The sequence below is a fragment of the Pelmatolapia mariae genome, linkage group LG3_W (genome assembly GCF_036321145.2).
Source record: "Pelmatolapia mariae isolate MD_Pm_ZW linkage group LG3_W, Pm_UMD_F_2, whole genome shotgun sequence".
Lineage (NCBI taxonomy): Eukaryota > Metazoa > Chordata > Actinopteri > Cichliformes > Cichlidae > Pelmatolapia > Pelmatolapia mariae.
The window spans coordinates 36241420-36266677 of NC_086229.1; the positions used below are offsets into that span (position 1 = coordinate 36241420).

The 25258-nt window shown below is 42.2% G+C and overlaps 1 protein-coding gene and 2 pseudogenes across 1 annotated transcript in view; all 3 read right to left on the reverse strand.

Annotated features, from left to right (window-relative positions):
- The window catches only part of LOC134622363 (NACHT, LRR and PYD domains-containing protein 12-like), a 290226-nt gene that overhangs the window by 76696 nt on the left and 188272 nt on the right, over positions 1–25258 (reverse strand). The window lies entirely within an intron of this gene.
- On the reverse strand, positions 3168–5230 carry LOC135932105 (alpha-2-macroglobulin-like protein 1; annotated as a pseudogene).
- Positions 16504–25069, reverse strand: LOC135932100 (uncharacterized; annotated as a pseudogene).

The window sequence follows — 25258 nt, forward strand, 5'->3', positions numbered from 1 at the left end:
ATGGATCTGATTGGCTGTTTCATTCACAGGAGGTCAGGGCGTCACACAAACAGCTTTAACTGCACAACGACACACTTTAAATCATCTACAGACAAACCTGTGTGTTTGATTTATGAATAAATAATAATTCCCGCAAAGTAATGACGTGTTTGTGTTTCCTGTTACAGTAACGCTTGTTCATCTGTTGCTCTCCTACACTTTCCTATAAATAAAGGAGAAAAAGTCCATTTAGTTTCCTAAAGCTCAGAGTTACACTTCACATTCCTGCAGTCACATCAAAAAGCTTCACTTTGGTCCAACATCTACATGTTAACATAAAACACAGAGAGACTGCAGAACATCTGGAACATCTGCACTTTGACCCAAACTGTTATATCCAGAATATTTTCTACATATTTCAGACATGAAGCAAACTTTTAGTTTGATTTCTTTATTTTGAATGGAGCTCTCTGTCTGTGCTGATTTGTCGCCCTCTGGAGGTCAAAACACAAACTGCATGATGTCACTGTAACCACCACAGTGACAGGAAGTGTTTTTAAATGATGAAACATGTCAGTGATGCTGATAGTGTGTTCATCACAGACGTTCAGGCTTCATGTTGACATGAATCAAAGTGAAAGCAGAGAAACTGGAATGAATCAGGTGTTGTAGAAGATGGAGAAACAGGTTGGAGAGAGGATGCTGCTCCTTCTTTGAGATCAAACATGTCGTGTTGTTCACGTCCTGTCAGCGTGATGCAAAGAAACCATGGAAACAAAGTGTGAGTCAAATCAGTCCAAAGTAACAGAGTGAAGAGCAGCAGATGAAGCACAGAGGACACAAAAAGGAAGGAAAGAAGGAGACAAGGTCCATCTGTGTCCTTTCAAACAAACAAGCATCAACGTCCAGAAACATGAATCCACATATTTATACACATATTTATTTAATGAGAATAAAACAAGAATATTTATAATCCATCAACAATAATCAGGCCTGGGATCCTCCTGGTTACAAACAGGGTCCAGGACTGGGACACTCAGGTGGATCCTGCAGGGTCTGGTTCAGGAAAAGGTGGAGACCAACAGAAACAGTTTTAGTAGAAAGGTATGATTTCATTTATTTGAAGAGATCAGAGCACTATTCTGATTATTAAGCTTCAGTCAAATATACTAATGCGCACGGCGCCGTGACACTTAATGATCTGTTATTGTACATTTGTCACATGTGTGTATTTGTTGTTGTTGTTGCTGCCATGATGCATCACATGGGACCATCACACTACCACCACTATATGTGACTGTTGCTATGAGGCTCCTTTTCATTGATGCTGTGTTAGTTTCAGATGTAACAGGACTCGTCAGAAAGCTTTTGTCAAATCAAATCAAATCACTTTTATTGTCACATCACATGTGCAGGTACACTGGTACAGTACATGTGAGTGAAATTCTTGTGTGCAAGCTTCACAAGCAACAGAGTTGTGCAAAAATACAATAACGTAAAACAAGCCAAATATAAAAATGGCTAATCTAAAAAGTAATAAATATATGTACAATATATAAAGGTATATACATTACTGAATGTGTGTACTAAATATGTTTTTCTACGTGTGTGTGTGTGAGTGTGTATATAGTGTGTATATACATGTTTTACAAATGAAATAAAGTAAACAATAAAATAAGATATATAGAATATACAGAGGTTGGTATGTGCAAAACAGTGGCATTAATGTACAGTGTGGAGTGCATAATGTTGAAGTTCCAGTAGTGAGGGTGAGGTGTCTATGAAGTGTTCAGCAGTCTGATGGCCTGATGGAAAAAGCTGTCTCTCAGTCTGCTGGTACGGGACCGGATGCTGCAGAACCTCCTTCCTGATGGAAGTAGTCTGAACAGTTTGTGGCTGGGGTGACTGGAGTCCTTGATGATCCTCCCCGCTTTCCTCAGGCACCGCTTCCTGTAGATGTCTTGGAGGGAGGGAAGCTCACCTCCAATTATCCGTTCAGCACACCGCACTACTCTCTGGAGAGCTTTGCGGTTGTAAGCGGTGCTGTTGCCGTACCAGGTGGTGATGCATCCAGTGAGGATGCTCTCAATGGCACAACGATAAAAGGTCCTGAGGATGCGGGGGCTCATGCCGAATCTTTTCAGTCTCCTGAGAAAGAAGAGGCGCTGCTGCACCTTCTTCACTGTTTTGTTTATGTGTACTGACCACGTAAGATCCTCAGCCAGATGTACACCAAGGAAGCGGAAGCTGCTCACTCTCTCCACAGCGGCGCCGTTGATGGTGATGGGGGTGTGTACTCCTCTGCACCTCCGGAAGTCCACTATCAACTCCTTTGTCTTTGCGACGTTGAGGGTGAGATGGTTGTCTTGACACCAGTGGGTCAGGGCACTGACCTCCTCCCTGTAGGCCGTCTCATCACCGTTGGTGATAAGACCCACCACTGTAGTGTCGTCCGCAAACTTCACAATGATGTTGGAGTTTCTAGTGGCCGTGCAGTCGTAGTGTAGAGTGAGTACAGGAGAGGGCTCAGTACACACCCCTGTGGAGCACCAGTGTTCAGTGTGATGGGGGATGAGGTGGTGCTGCCCAGTCTGACCACTTGGCGTCTGTCAGACAGGAATGTCTGACAGACTTGTCTCATCAGTCCACAGAGTCTTTCCCAAACGGGATCATCAACATGTTGTTGGACACTGTGAGACCATCCTTTGTGTTCCTCTTGGTCTGCAGTGGTTTTCTCCTTGGACTCCTCCATTGATTCTCTTTCTTATTGTTCAATGATGACCTTAACTGAGGCCTGCAGCTCTTTCATGTTGTTCTGGGCTCTTTGTGAGCTCCTGGATGTCCATGTGCTCTTGGAGTCATGTTGGTGCCACTGGCTCCTGGGAAGGTTCCCACTGTTCCACACTTTCAGCATTTGTGTCTAATGGCTCTCACCGTGGTTCAACAGAGTCCCAAAGCCTTAGAAATGGCTTTGAACCCTGTGCAGACTGACAGCTGTGACTCTGTCAGCTGATTGTGTAGATGGTGGCATTATGTGTTGCTGTTTGACATCTTTCAGCCTCTTTCTCACACGGTTCTGTAGAAGTTGATGAGTCTGTTGATCCAACAGGTCTTCTAGTAATCAGGCTGAGTGTGTTTGTCAAACAGCTTGTATGAACTGTTCAGTCTGATGGAGCCTCTGAAGTGTGTCAGTGAGCTGTTGGAGTAAAGCTTAGACTTGGACCTGGTTGGTAGTCGTCATAGATCTGGACCACGGCTGGCTTCAGGTCGTCCACTGGGAGCTCCTGGATGATCTCTGTGGTTGATGGTGTGTCCTTTGATAACTGGACGAGACAGAAACGATCACAGACACAGTTTGTACCAAAGATCATCATCTGGTGTCCCCACTGTGGACGTCTCTGACCTCCTCTAAGGACACCAGAACAGGATCTTCCTTTGGTTCAACACGACTCACCAGGAGGCCACGTTTAAGCTGTGATGACATCATCACAGTGATCACATGACGTGTTGGTAGAGTCTAATTACTCACACTGTGGGGAACATCCAGGACCACCATGTTTGTAGTTTTCTCCTTCCCACTGTAGCTGTGTTTGAACAGTGTGTGCACACATGCTCTTCATCCACCCACAGAGACTCCACGCTGGTACAGACTCTCCTCTAACCTGTCACATACTTACAGGGATGGATTTCCACAGTCAGTCTGGCTCTGGCAGATCCACCTGTGGGCTCCACCTGTGGACTTTCACACTGAGAGTGGGGACATCAGCAGGTGTTGGGATGTTGTAGGTGCACAAACCTGGGAAACAAACAGAACCAATCACAGCTCAGTGCAGCCTGCTGTCACTTTTCTACACCGTGACACTTTTATATTTGTATCTCTATATTTATCTATTTATCTTAATATTTATCATCAATATCTGTGTTTCTCATTTTCTATCAGTGATGTTTGTTGTGTGTTTGCTGCTCCGACAGCTCAGTTTCCCTCTGGGATGAAGAAAGTTTCTCTGATTCTCATGTAGACACAAATTGACTTTATTGATTTTTAATTTAGTGTAAATAGAATTGTACTGTGTGCAGTTCTTACTGTCAGCTCTAATGTTGTCTATGAAAACACATTGATTACATGTGAAAATGCTTCTTTAGTGTTTTATAAGTACAAAGAAACAAAGAAAGCCTGTTTGACACCAACCAGGACCTGGTCACATGATGCTGTCACTGAGCTGCACTGAAGCAGCTTCACCTCCAGCCTGGATTTTCCTGACACGTCCTGCAGCGCCTCCTCCTGGTGGAGCAGTTTGTTGCCCTGATCAAATGTCAGCTGACTGCTAGAGCCTGAACTGTCCCTGTGCTCCAACCTTCAGGACTGAACACCAGAGTGGAGCAGAGAGCCTGAAGAGCCTCCACTGTGTCCTACAGGATGGATTCATGTTGACATGAAGTTCTAACTGCCTGTGTCACTTCAACACACTCTCACAAAGAGTTTCTAACCTTCACTTCCTGGTTAAATAAAGGTTAAACACGTTAAATCTGTTTAACAGAGATGATCTCAGAGAAACAAAGTAGAGAAATCACAGGTAGAAACTTACAGACTGCAGCTGAGCTGTTATTTACAGGCTGTTACGTGTAGTTGGTGCACAGAAGGCTGTTCTGTTAAAACAACACATTTTTAGACCAAAGTCAATTTCATCTTGTAAATAAAGAATAAAAACATCCTGCCTGCTAAAACAAGTCTGCATATCTGAGAGAAAAGCAACAACATGAAAGCTTCAGGATTATTTCTTCTGATTTGGTCCAAGACTGTAGATGAACTCAAAGATGAGCTTCATGCTGTTCGGGTGGTGTCGTACCTGAGTGGAGGAGAAGCCTCCGTAATAGTTCTGCTGCCCAGTCAGCCACCTGATAATACCAGAGGCATCTCCCAGATCCTCAGCAGTCGGGGAGGCGCTGAGTTTGGCCAACAGCACATAAGAACTGATCTCCACTGACAGGGAGGCTGATGTTTCTGCTGCTGTCTGAGACCAGCAGAGGAAACCTCCTACAAACACAATAACAGTCACAGTGATGCTAATAAAGCCTGAATGATGTCCTGCTAAAGGATGACTCACCTTCCCTCACTGCAACTGTGTCTAAGTGCTGCAGAAGGTGAGCGCGGGTCTCCACGTCTCCTGCAGGTGAACACAGAGGCCAGCAGAGCTGTAGCTGCTGCTCAGGTCACTGAGAGACTCCTGAGACAAGCCAGGCTCTGGATCATCACAGGATCCTTTAAAAGATCACAACAAAGAACTTTAATGGACAAACACAAATCTCCTTTCATTAAACCCAGTGTGAGAACAGAAGGAGGCAGAGTTCCTGATTCAGTGACTCGAACAACAAAGACAAAACTCCTACACACAAACTTTAACAATGTGGTGTTTGCTGTACAGCGAGGAATGCCCAGACCTCTACATCGGAGACCAAACAGCCACTTCATAAGCGCACAACATAGAAGAGCCACCTCCACAGGACAAGACTCAGCAGTCCATCTGCATCTAAAGGTCAAAGGACACTCTTTCGAGGATGCCAACGTTCACATTTTGGACAGAAGGACAGATGGTTTGAAAGAGGAGTGAAAGAGGCCATCTATGTCCACTGTGAGCGACCATCTTTGAACAGAGGCGGGGCTTACGACACCAACTGTCTGCCATCTATAATCCAGTTTTGAGATCCTTCCCAGACACCTTAACGCCCACTCACATTCTGGGCCATCTGACCTCAGGAATTCACATGATAGGGTGGGACCAGGTTTCACAATGAGCTCACCCGAAACTCTGGCTGATTAGGACCCACACCCGCTTTCACACCTTGGCTCATGTGATTAGGTAGAGGATCATCAGGGGGTCCTTTGTCCCCTTTGGGGGGGAAACTCCCACTAGGTTTAAATCTGGGACTCTCCACCATTTGAGACCCACGCCCACTTGGTTTTTGTTTTGTTTTTTTAAGTGTTTGTTCGAAAAAGTATTCATAAAAACCCATGTTATTTGTGCCTTTCTGAATACTGTATTCGGGTTCGGCTCTGCTCCTAGTTGGGATTCTTGTCCTTTGCTGATGTATTGTGCAGCCATGAGGAGCCTTAATAATGCAGCTGCATTATTTATCCACCATAACAGAGGTTAGTGTTCAACTCTGTCACCACTCTGGCCACATGTTGCCACACTTGTACTTCCAGCTCTGAGCTGCTGCTGCTCAACACGTTACCTTTGTAATTATGTCTCCAAGCAGCATCACAGCTTTCAAAGAAGAAGAAAAGCTTTATTTCCTGATAATGTCTGATGTGCTTGTACCAGATTTAAAGACTGGTAGTTTGAGGAAATCCTTTCAGAAACATATTTGCTTGCACAGAGCAGTGAGCCTTCTTGGTTTCCTTGTAGATTAAAACAGGAGTGATGAGGTACGCGGTGCTGCACGGCTGTCTATGGGATGACCTGTACATCAGAACCAGCCCAGACCCAGACATCTACCAGCACCAGTACAGAGCCTTTATCTCACATGTCTGAGCATTCGTTCACCTTCATCTGTTTGTTCTTATTGACGACTCTTCATCCAGACCTTAAACACAGTGGGTGTGTTGCTGGGAATGGGAGTTACCTTATGGAGCTGTTATTGCAGTAAAACTGTTTGTGTGTATTTCAATCCATTCGCAGATCTGACTCAGCAAAAATGTAGCAAATGTCACATGTAAGAGGACAGCCAATGAAAAAGCTGGGTGAGTTGTAACTAATAACTTCGCTGACACAGTCAGATACATGCCTGTTTTTATGGCAGGTTTATTTGGCTGTTTTGAAAAGGATTTTATCCTAATAACTCAGTTTAACTATCACAAGAATGAAATGGTGCAAATGTAAAATCCTTGAGGCTCTATTTTGAGTAACTTTATGATTGGCTGCATGTGATGTGGGGACATGTGGCTAACAAACAAACATAACTTAGGCTGCATGTAAATGGGCTCTGTGCAGCTTTGAATCAGCTCCTGTTGGCCTCCAGCTTCTGGAAACACTTTGTGGAGATTAGGAATTATTTTACTGTTACTATTCATAACCATTATTGTTTCTGTTGCACCATTTATCATTATCATTTCAGCAAAGCATTTATTGAAGCGGTGGATGTTACATTGAAGTCTGTATTCCAGGTATTATCATAATCATATGATAATCTCTCATTGCAGGTGCGGCTGTATTCATGTTATTCACATTGCATTTTTGTGCTTATCAAAGAGTTGAAGCTCGGTCGATTAATTGATGGTCTGAAGCTTCAGCGGCGCGATGTCCGACTGATCTATTGAGTAAAGTGACCTGGAGTTATGAAAGAATTGCATACATGCTTACAATACACCACATATTATATAGAAACAGCAATAGAGGCCTGTGGGTTCAGCAACCTGCAGTGTTAGAATCTGCCTGGTAACAGGTGACTCAGAATAAGTCAGGAAGTATGCTTCTAAAGTGTCTTTTGTTTGTCGAGTGAGGTCATGCACCGAGGTCAGGACACACATAGTTTGCCTGCACACACATACACAGTATATAGACTTGTTTTGCTCGAAACTGCATTAATGTTGTACCTGCATACGTGACAGTTAGTTCTAGAGTAAAGTGCATTAAGTGAAATAACAGGAAGCATCGGGCGGAGGAGCAGAGGAAGGAAATGTTCTTTTTTAAGGTGTCCAAGGTTGGGATTACTGGAACTGATGCATGTTATTTAGCTGCTTGACGCATGACGTCCGTCATCAATGTTATATTATAAATACAACTGCTGATGTATTGTTCTGGGGAGATCAGCTTTGGAAGTGCGATAAGGCTCATCTTCCCCACATATATGTGTTCAATAAAATCACTATTTTGACATCTACTGGGACTCTGCAGTCGTTTGTCTTTTCCTCAAATTGCGAATCAGGACAACTTCCAAGCAGAGCTGCCGCTTTGCAAGCCCGACTGGGACCAGTTCCCACAGCAGGTGGTCCCATCATGTCAGTGGTTGCCGTGTGGGTGAGGAAAGGACTCACAGGTAGGTGAAGGCTGGTGTTTATTATCAGGAACACAGGATGACTGGCTGAGCTGAAACGACTGAAGCGAACACACGTACAGAGTCGAGCACATTAACATCAACACTGACGCTGAGCAGAGAGACACTGAGGGTTTAAATACACTGATGATGATGATGATTAGGGACACACAGCTGAACTGAACTAATAACACACAGGAAGCAAACATGGAAACAGGAAATGTGAATAAAGTGAACATGAAACAAGTGCAAACACTGGGCGAACACCAGGAACCCGACACACCAGTGACACCAGGAAGTAACTGTGCCACGTCATCAATGTGGATCCATGAAGACTGAATGATTTCCTGATATATATTGTGATCAAATCACTTCTGTATGAACTGTGTGTTTCCAGCTTTATATTCATTAGATATGAAACCTTGATGCTTGTTTGAAAGGACACAGATGGACCTTGTTTCCTTCTTTCCTTCCTTTTTGTGTCCTCTGAGCTTCATCTGCTGCTCTTCACTCTGTTACTTTGGGACTCTGGTTCTCCTACAGACACATGGGTGGTGCTCTCCACCTGTAGATGTAGCAGCAGCTGGTCTGGCTGAGTTCCTCTGACTGTCTTTGATTTGTGCTTCCAAAGTTTAACAGGAAAGTGAAGCGAGACAAAGAGCAGGAAGAAAAGCTGAGTTTCCTCTCTGTGTCACATCCACAGTGTCTTTAGATGATGGAGTGACTGCAGAGAGAGTTCACAGCTTCACTGTTTGTGCCCTTTAGATGTGCACTTATTCCAAATATGCATCATCACTGCTCAGTGAGCAGGATGGAGGAAAGAAAGCATCCAGTATCTGTGCTCGTTCACACTGAACAAATAAGATCACATATGTGTACATGTAGAGGCTGCACTCTCATTAATATGAGCTGTGCTTCATGTTAATAAGCAGCACAGCTCATATTATTATTATACTGTGTACACAGTATAATATTAATATGAGCTGTGCTTCATGTTAATAAGAAGCACAGCTCATATTAATATTATACTGTGTACACAGTATAATATTAATATGAGCTCAAGCTGCTCTTCAAGCAGCTCGTCTTTACTTTCATACTCAGAGTTTTACTGCAGCAATGAATCAGAGTTTCAGCTTTTTAAACAGACTCGAGTGATGAAAACACAGAAATCTGAAGCTCACAGGTTCACCTGTTCACACCTGCTGGCAGATCACCTGTCAGCACTTTCATGTCATTAATCTCTGATGTTGATCCTCCAACAGTTACAGACTGACGGATTCTCCTGCGACCTGCTGACATCATCCTGAACACAGTAAAGCTTATTTGTAAGGCAGCTGCAGGTCTGTGTGACGTGTTGAACACAAACAGGAAGTGGATGCAAGTGTGTCACACTGTGACCTCTGAGGACTCACAAATGTTTCAATCCAACACAAACACAAATCAGTCTGATTACATGTTTGACAAAAACCTGAACAATGACTGATCTAAGGTCTAAACTTCACTAACATCTCTCTGCATCGTTTGGAGGCAGAGGAGACGTGCTGGCTGTATAGGAATTTCTTTCAACTGATGTACTAATCACATTATTTTATTGTATTATGCCTTGGTGCCACTGGATTTTAACATGTCTGACACCCATACTGTAAGAGGGAAGTTAGGGGGGAGCAGACCACTCCACAGGAAGAGTCTTTTGTCTCTGCAAGGACTCTGGGAGGTAGCAAGGGAGTGTGAACCTTAAGGTGTGAAACAGCTGTGTACTGCCTTTTGTTCCTGGAGAAGGTATTTAAATGAGAGCCATGCTAAGGCTCAGAGAGACTCTGCTGACCCTGCCCCGTGGTCCTGCAGGCTCTCCACCAAGCTTGGTTGTCCGTTGTCTCTGTGTGCTTTAGATTAAAGAATGTTGGCTACCGCTCACCGCTCATCTGCAGGCTTTATTTAAGTGGAAAAACTTCCACAACAGAATGGCGCTGTGAGCAGGGTGGTCCGTGTGGTCACTGAACAACGGTTCCGTGGACGGGCTGATCACCCCTGAGGGAAAAGGTACCTTTGTCCTACCAGCTGTTGAAGCGAAGGAAATGGAGGAGTCACGGAGCCGTGTGTTTCAGCCACCACCGAGACCATCGATTTTGAGGGGACTCTTGCAGATGGGTGAGTGATAGCTAACTTGTAACAAGTCATGAGAGTTTTGTGTCTGGCTGAGGAGGTGAGTGTTTTGCAGCCTTCGGGGAGCTCAAGAAGGTGAAAGTGTTACGATCTTCCAGGGCAAGAGCTCCGAGGGAGTCTTCGTGTAGAATCACGGAGAGTCTTCGTGTAGAATCACGGAGTGACATCTCTAGCGTCTTCTAAAAGATCCTAACTTCTTCAAAGGAGACTGTGGGTGGCGGTGTTCGTTCCTTGGTCCGTAGAAGGCAAGGAACCTCACGGGGGACGCCTCGTGCAGTAATAGAGAATCTAGATTCCAGGGGCAGTCAGTGGAGCCGGATTAGCGGCTCGAGAGGCGACTGCGGCAAGCGCTCCACCGGGCGGCCAGGGACAAAACTCAATGTGTGACTGTATGGTAAGAACTGAGTAAATGTGTGTGCAGAGAATGGTTGTGTGGGAAAAGTTGTTGTGTGTGGAGAAAAAAAAAAAAAACAGAGAAAAATGGGGTTCAAAATTTTGAAAATGGGGAACAAAACAAGAAAAAAAAAAAGAGAGGAGTGTAGAAATGTGTGTAAAAGTTGTTTCCAACTAGCGGGAGAGGGTGGTACTGCAGACCACCAGCTCCCCTAGGGTGGACACACAAAAATTTCTTTTTTAGCAGACTTGATAAAAATAAGCAATAAAATAGGAAGAGAGTAGAACAACTAAAATCTCTCTGGGTTTTTAAGAAAGGGGACTTCAGAACCAGAGAGGGGAGACGTGTGCTTTAAGCAATGAGAACAATGATCAAAATGTCTCAGTGTGTCACTTGCAGGTGAAGAGCAGACCCGGATCAATTTTCCACGTGCAGCAGTCGGAAGAAAATTATAGGTCAACACCATTTAGAAACACTCAAGCCAAGTTCTGGCTGAATTGTTTTACAGCTTAACTTCCATGTGTGTCACCCTGAGAACACAAGCTCCAAGAATCTCTCCCTGAAGACAAGAAATGCAGTTCCAGAACAATGAGATGGATATTAAGAGCTCACAGCAGTATCCTGAGCAGTGAAGAAAAGGTTCAGCAGCTGTGCAAGACAGCGACAGCAAGCAGAAAAATGGCATCATCATGACTGGATGGATGTGCATTTCCAACGAGCTGCAACTTCACTGTGTGTGAATGGACCTTTGAAAAGACTGCCTGAGTTGGACATTTGCTACTTTTGGAGCAAAATGGCAAAATGAGACAGTGGAAAACACAGGACAAAGCTGAAAGACAACTGACTCTCACTGGACTGCTGCAGGGGGGAGAGATGAGACCACAGTGGAAGGAGCAAGGAGAACATGGCTGTTCTACTATGGGAACTGAAATTTGGGTTTAGGAAACTGGGAAGAAAAAAAGACTGCCTTGCGTGGAGAATTGAAAAGAGTCTGGAGCACCGCAAAGAGGAGAGGTACACAAAAATTACACAAACAGGAAAATGCATTAATCCTACTAACACAAACACACACAATGAAGCTCATGAAGACCAAATAGCATTTTAAGCATGCATTGCTGTTACCATCATCTTGTCCGGTTCACTTAGTGGGTTAAGAAGTGATACATAGACTAGTGAACTAGTATTATTTTGGGGAAGGATGATTGAATCATTGCAGGGGTGAACAGAATGCTGCAGGGGGGTCAGATGAGTGGGGACTAATAGATTATTGAGTTTCTTGTTTCTGATGTGTGGGGGAGGTCTTATCATAACACACATCTGGTTACATGGGGGAAAACAAAACTCATTATCTAATAGAATATTGTTGTGTGAGGTGTGTGACTGGTGGATGAAAGTTTTGGGGATTTTGCATTTTATTTTGGTACCACTTTGAAACTGCCAATTAGTTTTCTTTTGATCTATAATTCTGAGAGTATGCTTAGACAACTTCTAAAAAGAGGCCTTCATATTTTTTGATTTTTAGCAGTGCACTGAGATTTTTGTTTGGCAATTTTCTCTTTTCAAGCAGGCCTGCAAGATCGGGATCGAAAGCGCTACACAACATGTTGAACAATCGCAAGTGAGTTTCTCCAAAAAATTAAAATGGGCTCGGGAGAAAGCCACTTATTTGGGACAATCAGAAAACAAGTCCCTGCCAAAAAGGATTCAGCGATGTAATCCAGTCTAAATTCTTTTTTTTTGAAATGACGTCATTGCTGGCAGTAGAAACTTATTGCGTCACGAAAGGTTCTACTGTCAGCAAATAAAAATGGGGACTGACTGGACTGACAAAAGCTTTTACTGACTGACTATGCAAGATTGCACCTCCACCTTGACCTGACAAAAGGGTGGATGTATGTATGTATGTTTCTTTTTACAGGAGCAGAAAGTGACTGCAACAGGTTGCATGGGCTTTTGGGCCGTGCCGACTTAACCTTTTAACTGCCACTTTCTGTGTCTTTGAATTTACCAGCGGTGTGTTATTCATGACCTTGTATTGTTTACAGTGCAGAGGTCACTGTGAGAAAGTGTGCATACAGATGCGCTGCGCTAACATCTATTTTTCCACAGCAGAGGGCTAATCATATGATCTAATCACATGATTTACAGCAGGACACACCGCTGGCTAATGTTTTACCTTTTCTTAAGACAGGGCCTGGAGTGAAACTGCTCCAGGGGAGAATCCCTGGGAATTTTTAAGTGACAATGCACAACTTCATTGTGCATGTCTAATTGTGCTAAGCTGACATAGGGCAAGAGAGGGTTTTCCGTGGAAGCTTTCATTTTAAATTGCAGAGACCGTGACATGAGGGATATGGAAGGATTGACGCAGATGCAGACCACGACCGGGAGAGAACGCTTCAACAGGACCAGTGAGAAGCACAGACCATCTGCAGGACAGCAGACAAACGACAGTGGGCTGCACCACTGGGCTTCCAAAGGATTGTCACGAGAAGATTTTGAACAGCAAAATCTTAAAATAAAATGAAAGAGATTTCTACGTTGACGCTGAGGAAGACAACTAAGGTGTACGACGTGCTCTGCCTTAAATCTACAGCTGCGTTGGAACAGAAATCGAGGGATGGAGAGAGCGTGCCAAGCTCCAAAAGTGACAGCGCAAGGAAGATCAGCGTTGGAATTATGGCACAGACACCAGGAGCCATGACCGGGACTGGGAATGACCACCTAATGCTGTTTCACTTTGCCATGCAAAGTACTTTGACACTCTGGAGAAGACCTTTCCTCTGTATCATTGTTGTTGCCATTTGCATGTGAGAGCTTAGATTGGGGGGAAGATTAAAGATGAACAAAGGGTGGTGGGAGAACCGTGAAGTGAGGATACACAGTGTGAAACTCCTTTAAGTGTACAATAATGTTGATGTGATATACAGAATGTCAGGAAAGAAATTCTGGTTTTAATGTGATTCTTGATTTGAGAATCAAAGGGTTGGATTGTAATGGAATTTCTTTCACTTATGTATTAATCACATTATTTTATTGTAATGCCTTGGTGCCACTGGATTCTAACGTCTGACACCCATACTGTAAGACAAATGGTGGGGGTCTAGTTAGGAAGTTGGGGGAAGCTGACCACTCCACAGGAAGGAATCTTTTGTCTCTTCCAGGACTCTAGGGAGTGTGAATTTTAAGGTGTGAAACAGCTGTGTACTGCCTTTTGTTCCTGAAAAAGGCCTAGCTCTGGCTCAGACCCTGCTGACCCTGCCCCGTGGTCAAGCAGGCGCTTCACAAACTTGTTTGTCTGTTCTGTATGTTTGATTAAAGAATGTTGGCTACCGCTCACCGCTTATCTGCAGGCTTTATTTAAGTGGAAAACTTCCACAACAAACGTCACTTCAGGTTTCGGGCAGGTAATGGCGGACATACGATAGTTCGCGCTGACATCTATTCCAACGTAGGAAGTGCTATGAACAGCTGATCGGATTGGCAAAGCGTGTTTCTGGAATATTACTTTTTGTTGTTGCAAGTGCTTTTCATGCAACTTTTGCAAAGCTATATGTGGAAAAAAATGGTGACCTAGGATAACCTGGATGCATAAGATGTAAATACAACTCCGGTTTCACATGCAAAAATAAAAATTATTGTGCTAGCTTGTACTAGCTGTTTTATATACTGTTTAAAATAAGCTAAATGTGCTTATAATGTGTAAATAAAGGCTGAAGCAGCTAGCACTGTTAGCATCAGCACCAAGCCCTGTTACATTTATAATAATAATAATAATAATAATAATAATAATAATAATAATAATGATAATAACAATGGATTGGATTTTATATAGCGCTTTTCAAGGCGCCCAAAGCGCTTTACAATACCACTATTCATTCACTCTCACTTTCACACACTGGTGGAGGCAGCTACAGTTGTAGCCACAGCCGCCCTGGGGCAGACTGACAGAAGCGAGGCTGCCATATCGCGCCATCGGCCCCTCTGGCCAACACCAGTAGGAGGTAGGGTAAGGTGTCTTGCCCAAGGACACAATATACACTGTTAGAGCAATGCATTTAAAATAATGATTACAATGCTGTGATTGCAGCCATTCCCCAACTCTCTGTGAATGGTTCTCATGGCCATTGATTAGTGGGCTTTGATCAGTGGGCCTTGATCAGTGGTTGTTGATCAATGGAGAATTTTCATAATTATGATTAATGAACTGAGCTCCCAGCCCATTGTTCCTTCAGTGGGCTGGTTTCAGTCATTATGCAGATGCACTGTTTATAGGGTTGGAAACCTGCAGTCAGCTGAGACTGAAGAAGTCACCTGGATGAGTGACGAAACGTTTCTCCCACAAAACGCTACGTCCAGATGAACAGAGTCAACTTTTGGAGATTTACTTTCCTGGGTGATTGAGCATGCATCAAGACCACTCACTCACCCTTCCCTCCTGCCTCTCAGTTGCTGAAACCCACAGTTTGTTACCATGGAAGAGTCACTCCTTCATCTGAGATGAAGCCTGATAGTCTGACTGATGCAATACAACATTCAGTCTGCACTTTGGTTTTTGTGCAAAGATGATAAGCAGACTAAAGGAAAAATATATGAACTCAGTTCCACCACTATTAAAAAAAGAAAACAGTGTCTGACTCACATTAGCAGCAGATTGTAAGTAAAATATTCTGAAAGTCACTATTTGACTAAATTATTTAGATGAGAAAATATATATTTAACAGATTTGGGGAAATACTAATAAAATAAACAAAATATATGTCAGATTTAGAAATCTTAATTTTTTTTGCTCTATAAAATAGTTGTTTTTATTTTTCAATCACTGATCGTAGCAGTAGGATTTACAAGAAAATAAAAACAAATTAGATTGAGTGAAAAAGTACATTTTTGGCACTCTCTGGGCAACTGACTCAGTGACTCAAATGACTTAAAAGACATGATGCATTTTGGTGAGTGACTCATTTAAACTCGATTCGGTAAAAAGAATCAAATTTACCATCAGTAATACAAATCCCTTTAGAGAAAACAGCTTTAAAATATGTTTTGTTAAATTCCAGATGTTTCTTTGCAAGGAAAACTCAAACACTGAAACAATACCAACCGGTAACCTCCTACATATCGAAATGTGGTGTCATTAAAGACTTTTCATTAATACCCAATATCCAGCAAAATATGTAATTTGTACATTTGATTCCTAACGAAATCAAATGTATATATTGTGGAAGATTAGCCAAATTTATGTAAAATGGCCAGTACATGAATGTTTTAAAAAAATAAACAAAACATTTGACTGTGACAAATTTTACACAGTAATTCAGAGTCTAATAATCCACTGAAATATAAATATAAGTTCAGCTAAAAGCTCTATTGATAAGTCAATCAATAATATAATTCACATTTTAAATTATGATATGTGTTAATGATCCTGACCTGAGAGTTTCCACTGCACACTGTGAACTCTTTAGTCCAGCAGACAGAAGCTTCACTCCTGAATCCTGCAGGTCAGAGTTACTCAGGTCCAGCACTCTCAGACTGGAGGACTGGGAGCTGAGGACTGAGCACAGAGCTTCACAGCTTCTCTCTGACAGGTTACAGCCGCTCAGTCTGAAAAATGAAAGATAGTCTATAATACTTTGTTTGAAAAACAAAAGTTTGTTATTATATTATTATATTACATGCCATCTTTTTATTTTTGAAGGAAACCTTAACATACTAAGATACAACATCATATGGATGAACTTGAACAAAATGTTTAATTGGTTGATTTGAAAAAACAAAATGTCAATTGATCTGACCTCAGAGTATTTAGTTTACAGTTTAAACTTTGTAGTCCAGCAGACAGAAGCTTCACTCCTGAATCCTGCACATTTCTGATACTCAGGTCCAGCTCTGTCAGAGTAGAGGACTGAGACCTGAGCGTTGAGGACACAGCTTCACAGTTTTCCACTAAAAGTTCACAGATGTTGAGTCTGAAAATGAAAACATGAACAAAGACTGCTGTTAAAGTGTAATCAGGGTCCAATAACTAATCTTATATTTTAAGAATCCTTGTTGTTTTATGCTGAGCAGATGTGGGACAAAACAACAGTAAATTGATCAAGTTTACCTTTACTGTTTAAATTGCTTGATTTATTTTCTCAGTTACAAACAAAACAAACAAACAAACAAACAAAAGAATAAAGAACACAAATCGGTCAGACCTCAGAATATTCAGTTTGGCTTGTGGACTCTCCACTGCAGCAGCCAGAAGCTTTACTGCTGCATCATTCAGGCTGTTGGTACTCAGGTCCAGCTCTCTCAGACTGCAGGACTGGGAGCTGACCACTGACAACAAATCTGTACAGCCTTTCTCTGACAGGATACAGCTGCTCAGCCTGAAAAAAAAACCAAGAACAACAAAACAATAATATTTATTATCAAATAAAATCTCTTTATACGTTGAACCTAAGTAATCAAATGTGTACAAATGAGTACACTACAATGCACAATTAAATAAAAAAAATTTCAATACTTTAAGTGTAACAGAAGAAAAATATTTCAAATTAAACACAATTATTCTAATGTATGTAAATGGAAACCAGTAAAGAGCAGGTTAATTTAGTGACAGTTGTTCAGTGTCTGCTGGCACAGGCCTGTGAGTACTGCAGTATTACAGTTACTAGAGTACTGCTGGTCACGTTATCAATTCTAATATGTGTGATTACTGTAAATGTAGTTATAAATAATGTATCACATCCTGGACTTGGTGCAGACTCTCGTTTCATTTTCTGTCTCAAAGCTGCTTTGGCTCATTCCCCTTTAAAGCCCCGCTTTCCCTAAAGGCCAACTTTATTTTGATTGGATGATTTCATAAAGCACGCTGAAGGGCAGTGGCCAGTTATCATGAGCTCCATCTCCTCCACCTTCTGGTTTAGAAATGATAACAAACTGTAAACCTCATAAAAACTTGCTTGATGCAAGCTCAGTCATCCAGGTTAGTAAATCCAAAAAGTGGATTCTGTTCATCTGGACGTAGCGTTTTCAGTGAGAGAAACGTTTTGTCACTCATCCAGGTGACTTCTTCAGTCTCAGCTGACTGCAGCTTTCCCCAATCTTATAAAAAGTACATCTGCATAATGACTGAAACCTAATGGTCAAGGAACTGACCTCCCAGCCTATTGTTCCTTCAGTGGGCTGGTTTCAGTCATTATGCAAATGTACTGTTTATAGGGCTTTGGAGTTGACGTCACGCCGCAATGCCTGGTCAACCTGTCCATTGTCCACACCTGACAGTAATCTACTAGGCTGAATATAACACCAGCACTCTCAATAACTCTGCTAACCTCCTAATCCTCGGATCATCTACTCACCCTTGCAGTTCAGTCACGTTATCCTGGATGCTGGTCTTCTTGATTCACTCAGAGCCACATTAATGCCTTTCATCTCTTAGACTTACTGGACCATTTGCCTGGATTCAAAGCTAACAAGCACTCACCCAGGCCTCACCACCTGCCTTCCCCAAGTTGCTTTCCAGCTGCTGACAAGTAAGACATTGAAGATAACCTCCTTCACTTACCACCTCCACCAGAGATCTTTCTGATGCTGCTCTACCTCTGTTACAGTGACTCAGATCACTATCTTTGAAACCAAGACCCATTTCCCGAAACCTACCACAGAGCCCACTTCACCTGACCATAGTTCACAGCTCATGTTAAAAAGTGAAAGTGTCAAGTTCCTGTGTGTAAATAAAGCCTTCAGGTCAAGTAATATTCAGTTCCTTCACCTTTGTCTGTATTTGGGGTTCACCATGTTGGTCTGGCCACACCGAGGTAACAGATTTATATTTGAAAAACAGAGAGACACTGGGGATTGCAATAAAGGTGAGACACAAACCAGACCTTAAAATAAGAACATCTGAAAAAGATGTAGGTGCAGTCTGGTAGCTCAAGTATTTGCTTTAAAAAAAAAAACAGAGCTAAAGTCCTGGTTGTTGGAGACAAGTGAACAACTTGAGGATAATAAACCTGTCAGTGAAGGATCAGAGCTCATGTTCTTATAGGCTGCATCTGGATTGTGCTTTGATTAGTGCTTGCTCATAGGGGGTCATATGATATGATTGTTGGGTTTTTCCTCTGTATTTATTATTGTGCTATCTACTGTACAATATACAGCGCCTTTAGGCGACTTTTGTTGTGATTTGGCGCTATATAAATAAAATTGAATTGAATTGAATTGAATTAGAGTTAAAGACAAAAATATTTCAGAAAGAAGTGATGAACAAGTCCCACCAAGCTGAACTTTTCCTCTTTCAGCACATTCAGCTCTCTGAAAGTGAATGGAAATATGAACTGGATGTCCTGGTTGGCTTTGTCTTCAGCCCAGTCCAGGGTGTATTTCTGTGTTAGGACTGTTTTCCCAATGCCAGCCACTCCCTTTGTCAGCACTGTTCTGATTGGTTCATCTCTTCCAGGTGAGCCTTTAAAGATGTCTTCTTGTCTGATGGTTGTTTCTGGTCTGTCTGGTTTCCTGGATGCTGTTTCAATCTGTATGACCTCATGTTCATCATTGACCTCTGCAGTCCCTCCCTCTGTGATGTAGAGCTCTGTGTAGATCTGATTCAGAAGGGTTGGGCTTCCTGCTTTAGCGATGCCCTCAAACACACACTGGAACTTCTTCTTCAGGGTGGATTTAAGGCTACGATGACAAACTGCAGCAGGAAGTTCTGAATAATAATAATAAAAATACAACTTGAAAAATCATATTTTACAAAATGCTGATGAGAGTTTCTGACCCACTGAGAAATGACTGAACACACTGGTGTCACAAGTGTCTGATTTATCATCTAACAGGTAAGAAGAAATCCTCTTACGTCTCTGCAGATGGTCAGCCAGCTCCTCCTGCTTCATTCTCCTCAGGAAGTCCACTGTGATCTTCACAAATGCCTCTCTGCTGCTCCTCTGCTCATAATCGTCCCTCTGAAACTCCAAGCAGTGGGGCTTATTTGGATTCAGAGCCTTCTGGATCTTCTTCAGCTCGTTCTTCACAAAAGTGATGATGTTGTCCTCCAGCAGCTGGAACAGAATATTTTATGAATGACTCACCACTCTGAACTTCAGTCTACACAACATCCACTTCTTTACGATCAAGGAGCATATCATCCATGATCTCCTCACCAATTGTAAGTCTGACTTTATCTCATTAACTGAGACATTCTCCACAACTCCATGATCCAAAAACGTTGATTGTGTTCATAATGCAGTGATTTCAGTGGGAGAAACATTTCACTGGTGTTCAGAGCTGAACTACCAACAGGTTGATGATTGAAGCCAGAAACTTGGAGATGTTTCAGGTGACTGAGTTGATTATATAGACAGCTGGTCTTCAAGGTTCACTCTGTTTACACATACAAATCAGTATTTAAGGTTTGACTCTCATCATCCACTGGAGCACAAACTGGGCGTCATCAGGACGCTACAACACCGAGCGAACACCATCCCCACAGACAGCAGCCAGGGAAGCAGAAGAACATCAAGAAGGTCCTGAGTAAATGTGAACGCTGGTTTGAGGGCAGAGTCAAGGAGGCCATTCATGTGAGAAGGAAAAGACCATCTCTGAATGGAGGAGGGACCGAAGGGTACATCTGTCACCATCTTACAATGATGTGATTGCAGCCATTCCCCAACTCTCTGTGAATGGTACTCAGGACCATTGATCAGTTGTTGTTGATCAATGGTCCTGACAATATGCGTACCAATGATCAATGAACTGACCTCACAGCCCATTGTTCCTTCAGTGGGCTGGTTTCTGTTTATAAGGTTGGAAACCTGCAGTCAGCTGAGACTGAAGAAGTCACCTGATGATGATGATGAAACATTTCTCCCACTGAAAACATCCAGATGAACAGAATCAACCTTTTGGGATTTACTTACCTGGATGATTGAGCATCAAGACACAACTCTGTGACTTTTCTCAGCTGAATAAATCCTCTCCTCCAGGTTTGTTTACATCTACCAGCCCTGTGGCTCTGCCCAGGGACAATAATCTATGTGAGAGGTGGAAAGTCATACAGGTGTCTGCTCCTGCCTTCAGTTATTTTAATCCACTGTGTGTCAACTGGCTGAACCTACTCCAACTGTCTACTGTCCCCCTAAACTCAACAATGACTTAGTGATCTATCCATTCTCTGACCAAACACATCCTGCTGCAGGATCATAGCAGCACACTGATGATCCCACTCACTGTGAACAACACATTTGGACCTGATTTAGCTGCTCTGGTTTACACGTGAACTTTGACTGCTGTCACCAACTTGAGAGGCTCTACAGAAAAACTGGACTTGTCCACAAACAGATGTATAAAAATCATAAACTACATTACAAGGACAGCATTGCTCAATCAACTCTAATTATTACTGACATGTTATCTCTTCTTAAGGTACAGACACTTAAACCTGCTGCTTTCAGTGAGAAGTCAAATGTCTGAATATGAGCTGGAAGCTGCTGAGAGTCCTCCTTCTCATAGGGTTTACTTTCTCTACTACTTTCACTATAAACACGCCCCTTTCATGCACCTGCAGAGGGCCACCAGCAGATGGAGCTGTCTTAAATAAATCCACTTGGATAGTTAGCTGTAGATGATTTTCTCAGTATGATTGTAGGATTTTGAGTTACTCTTTAGATTTATTTAAACTCTTATATTGCGCACAAGTGTTGACCGACCCATAATTTCTCTGTACTTTTCATAAGAGCAGTCAGACTTTCAGCTAGTTTTTCTTTGCTCTGCAGGCTTTATGAAGGTGTGTCAAAGTTGTTCTTTGGCTGCTTTTTAAATCATTTTCAGTCCTCGTACAGGAACACTCTTCAAGCTAGTGAAGTGGGTGTGTAACTCTTAGAAGCTGATTGGCTGCTTTTTATGGGGGCTGGGTCTTTGGAAAGTGAACCACAGTTTTAGTAACACACCCCGAACTGCACACTTTAACAAAAAAACATGAGATTTTAACAGTAATGTAAAAATCCTGTGATTCATTGATATTAAGCACAAACACATCTATGGCCCCGTTTCCATTAGTAGCTGCTCAGATCGACTCACCACAGGTCGCCACGAGTCGACTGGATCCACTGGTTTCCATTACAGTTGAGGACCACCTAATGTGGTCGTCTCAATACAGCCGAGTGTCTACTCATATCATTAGTAAGTGCTAATGCTGCTAATTTCCATCATATTTCTCATTTACAAAGTTATTGAAGAAACAATTATTCAGCTTCATTCCCACTGATCTCAACTACAAACTGTTTCACTTTGGTTTTTGTTTAAAGCCTCGAGGTTTAAAACGTTTCCCTGTGATCAATGTTCCCTCTAATGTTTCATGTGTCTGAGCGAACACACAAACTATAAAACTATAAAAACAGTTTGAGAAGAACTATAAAAACTATAAAACACACAAACTATAAACACACAAACTCCTCCCTTGGACCACTGTGAGCAGCAGCAGATGTGTGCACTGTGGTCACAGCAGAATCCAATCCATCCAAGTTACATGGTTTATTAAAATAATCAAATTACAGCATTTACATTTATGTTAGACTACTTTTAATTAACTGCTTTAGCCCACTTACAATGAAAATTTTAAAAAATCTAGTTCATGACCTGTGTAGTAACACTACTGGAAGTAAAAATATGAATATGAGTCTGTGGTCTGGGAGAGAGTCCTGTAACTCTGGATGCAAAATAGAGTAAATAATGACCAATGTTGCGCAATTAATTATATAGTTACTTCTTCAAAAGGCTAAAACAAAGTTTTTTGCAGCTGTTTACCTAAAAATGCAGCCAAGGCGTTTTTAAATAAACATTTCAAACTATTTACTGAACAATCAGCTGTTCTGCATCAAATTTGATGCCACACAAATTATTTGTGCCACTCCAAAAAATAATTTTTGTCCACTATGAGATAAAGGAGAACAACAGCCTGATACCTGCAGGCCTGACAACAGGAGATGTATCACTGCTGTAACACCTGTAACATTCAGCAGTCGCCTCATTGTTCTGACACACAACACAACTATTGACTACACTACACACTAACTACACAAGATTTGTGCTAAACGTGGCAAATCTCTCACATCTCAAAACACGTCAGTTCTAAAACTTCCTCCCGTTTCTTAACAACTAGATGCCCTGTTTTGATTGGTCCACATGGTGCATTTTTCGACCAATAGGAATGGGTGGGGGGTGTTTTGGTTTCATCTTTGCTCACAGGCGTAGAGTGCTTTCCAGCGTTCTCCTTATAAAACGCAGTTTTTACCGTTTCTTCCCGCAGTAAATATGAACAACAATATTATTCAGGAAGAAAACCAAACAATCAAACAACTCCAATGGTTTTACACGTTGTCATCAACGTGGCTTCGCTGCTTTGCTAAAACACCAGTGTGGGCACATAAGGACGCTGTCAGAGCCTGTGAACCACGTTGATTAGCTGCGTATATACGAATGTGAATCGCATCATTGGCTGGACTATGAGATAAGGAGGCATCGTTCTAATCCCATTTCAATTCAGGTGGATTTTTTTTGTGTGCAGCGCAGATTTTCTGTGTGCAGAGACCGTGCCAGCACTGCGCACTTGCGCACGCGTGCAGCATAGAGGGAACATTGCCTGTGATCACATTTGCTCCGTCTGATTTTAAAGTTTGTTTCTTTTAGTCCACAGAGTCCTTGGTGTTCTGAAAGGGACCTATAAATAAATGTGTTATTATTAATATTAATAATAAAGTAGTTGTTGTACATGTACAGACCATAAATATAGAGTCCAGCTGTGTTTGATGCTGCTGGGCAGACTGACCACTGGGAACCTCTGAGCTCTGCTGGTCCACTCTGTGGAGGAACCATGGACACAGACACACACGCACACACACACACAGATGTGACCACTTTTGATTGTTGAAAGTTTGAATTTAGCCTCTAAAAGCTGTGTTCAGTCACTTTTGCTGCTTCCCTTGCTGCATCTGTATTTTCAGTGTCAGAGATCAAAATGATCAATAATACAAATGATACTCCAGAGTCCTTCCACTGTTGTCCTGATCACTGACACTTCTTTGTTGGGTTTTAAACTCTGAATGACTTCAAATGTTTTTCTAACTGAACTTTGTTTCTAAAGTTAAAGCCGTTTCTCAGTAAATGTACTTGTGTGTACTTGTGATACGTCATCATTCACAGGTCAAGTACCTTTAAACTCAAAGTATGTATAAAGCAAAGTGTGTAAGTTCATCTCTGAATGTTTGTGATTCCTGCGTTAAGCTTAACAACCGATATATGAAGGTCGGACGTCTGTGCGTTGCTGTGAGTCTGTTTGTTTCTTAACCAACCTGAAGCACAGTTTGTTTGTTTGTTTGTTTCAAAGTAAAACTGTAAACACACTTTTTTTCATACTTGTGTTTAGTTTTGTATGGAAATGATGCAAAATTCAGTGTCAGGTTTATAGTGATAGAAACAGCTCACACTGACACCATCCTGATGAAAGATGAGTGCAGGAAAACCGTGTTCGCATTTATTTGCAATGCTTTCCATGTGTGAATGAGGCGAGTATCAAAGAGCTCAGAGGAGAAAAGCTCCATACAAGAACCATTGTTCCCAGTATTATTCCAAACTGTTCCAGCCTATGAAGCTGAACGCTGTGTGAACAGCTGACCTGTGTCATGTGACCAAGAACACAAACACGATCTACTGTCTCCCCTTCCTAACAATAATCTCTGAGTATCTGCTGTGTTTGTGGAAACACTCCAACACACACCGCTGCACATATGAACATGTGTGTGAAACAGAGCTGACATTAAACATGATGGAGGATTTATTCACAAACACACAACAACATTTACACACACATTACCTCTCTGCAGGACGACACACGCCTGATTTAAAGTAAATATCAGCATCTTTAGACCCATTTAAAGTCAACAAGTTTCTTCTACTGGTGTAGAAGAAACATTTTACTTCAACCATTTTGAAGAGACCAAATCAGACATCTTTCATTCAGTTACTTTCTGCTTTAGTTCACATTAGAATAAAAAGTTTTTTACATGTTTCACTTCCTGTTTGCTGAATTTTATTTTCAGTTGTTTAGAAACCAGAGATAGTTTAAATAGGATGAATGATGTGTTTGCACTGCAGTTTATATCCAGCAACATCAAGTAGTTAAATCAAAGAGTTCATGTTACTAACAGCTCACCTCTCTGCAGCAGACACAGGCTGGACTTTAAAATGAATCAGCCGATCCTTAGATGTGTCACTCCTTAAGGACACAGAGCTGGGTGGAGGTCCAGGTGGGTTCCTGTGAATAATGATGAGCCAGTGTGAGTGCTGAGCTGTGACATGGAGAAGAGTCATGGACAGTTAGAGATGGTCATCTCACCTCTGAGCTTTGGTCTGGCTCTCATGTTCCCCACACAGAGTGCTTTTAGAGGGAGGGACTCCCTCCTCTCTGTCCTCACACTGATCCATGCTGCTCAATTCAGCTCACACACACTTTCTACCTGCAGAGGAAACACAAATCATTCATGTGCACATCGACTGAAATCCTCCTTTCCATCATGTGTGCTGTCCAAATATCAGCTGCTTCTTTCCTGCTTCATCTCAGTGTCAGCTGAGAGAATGACAAACCCACTATGTGTCAACATTTGATGGATGATGACTCAGAAATGTGAAATGATATTGACCTAA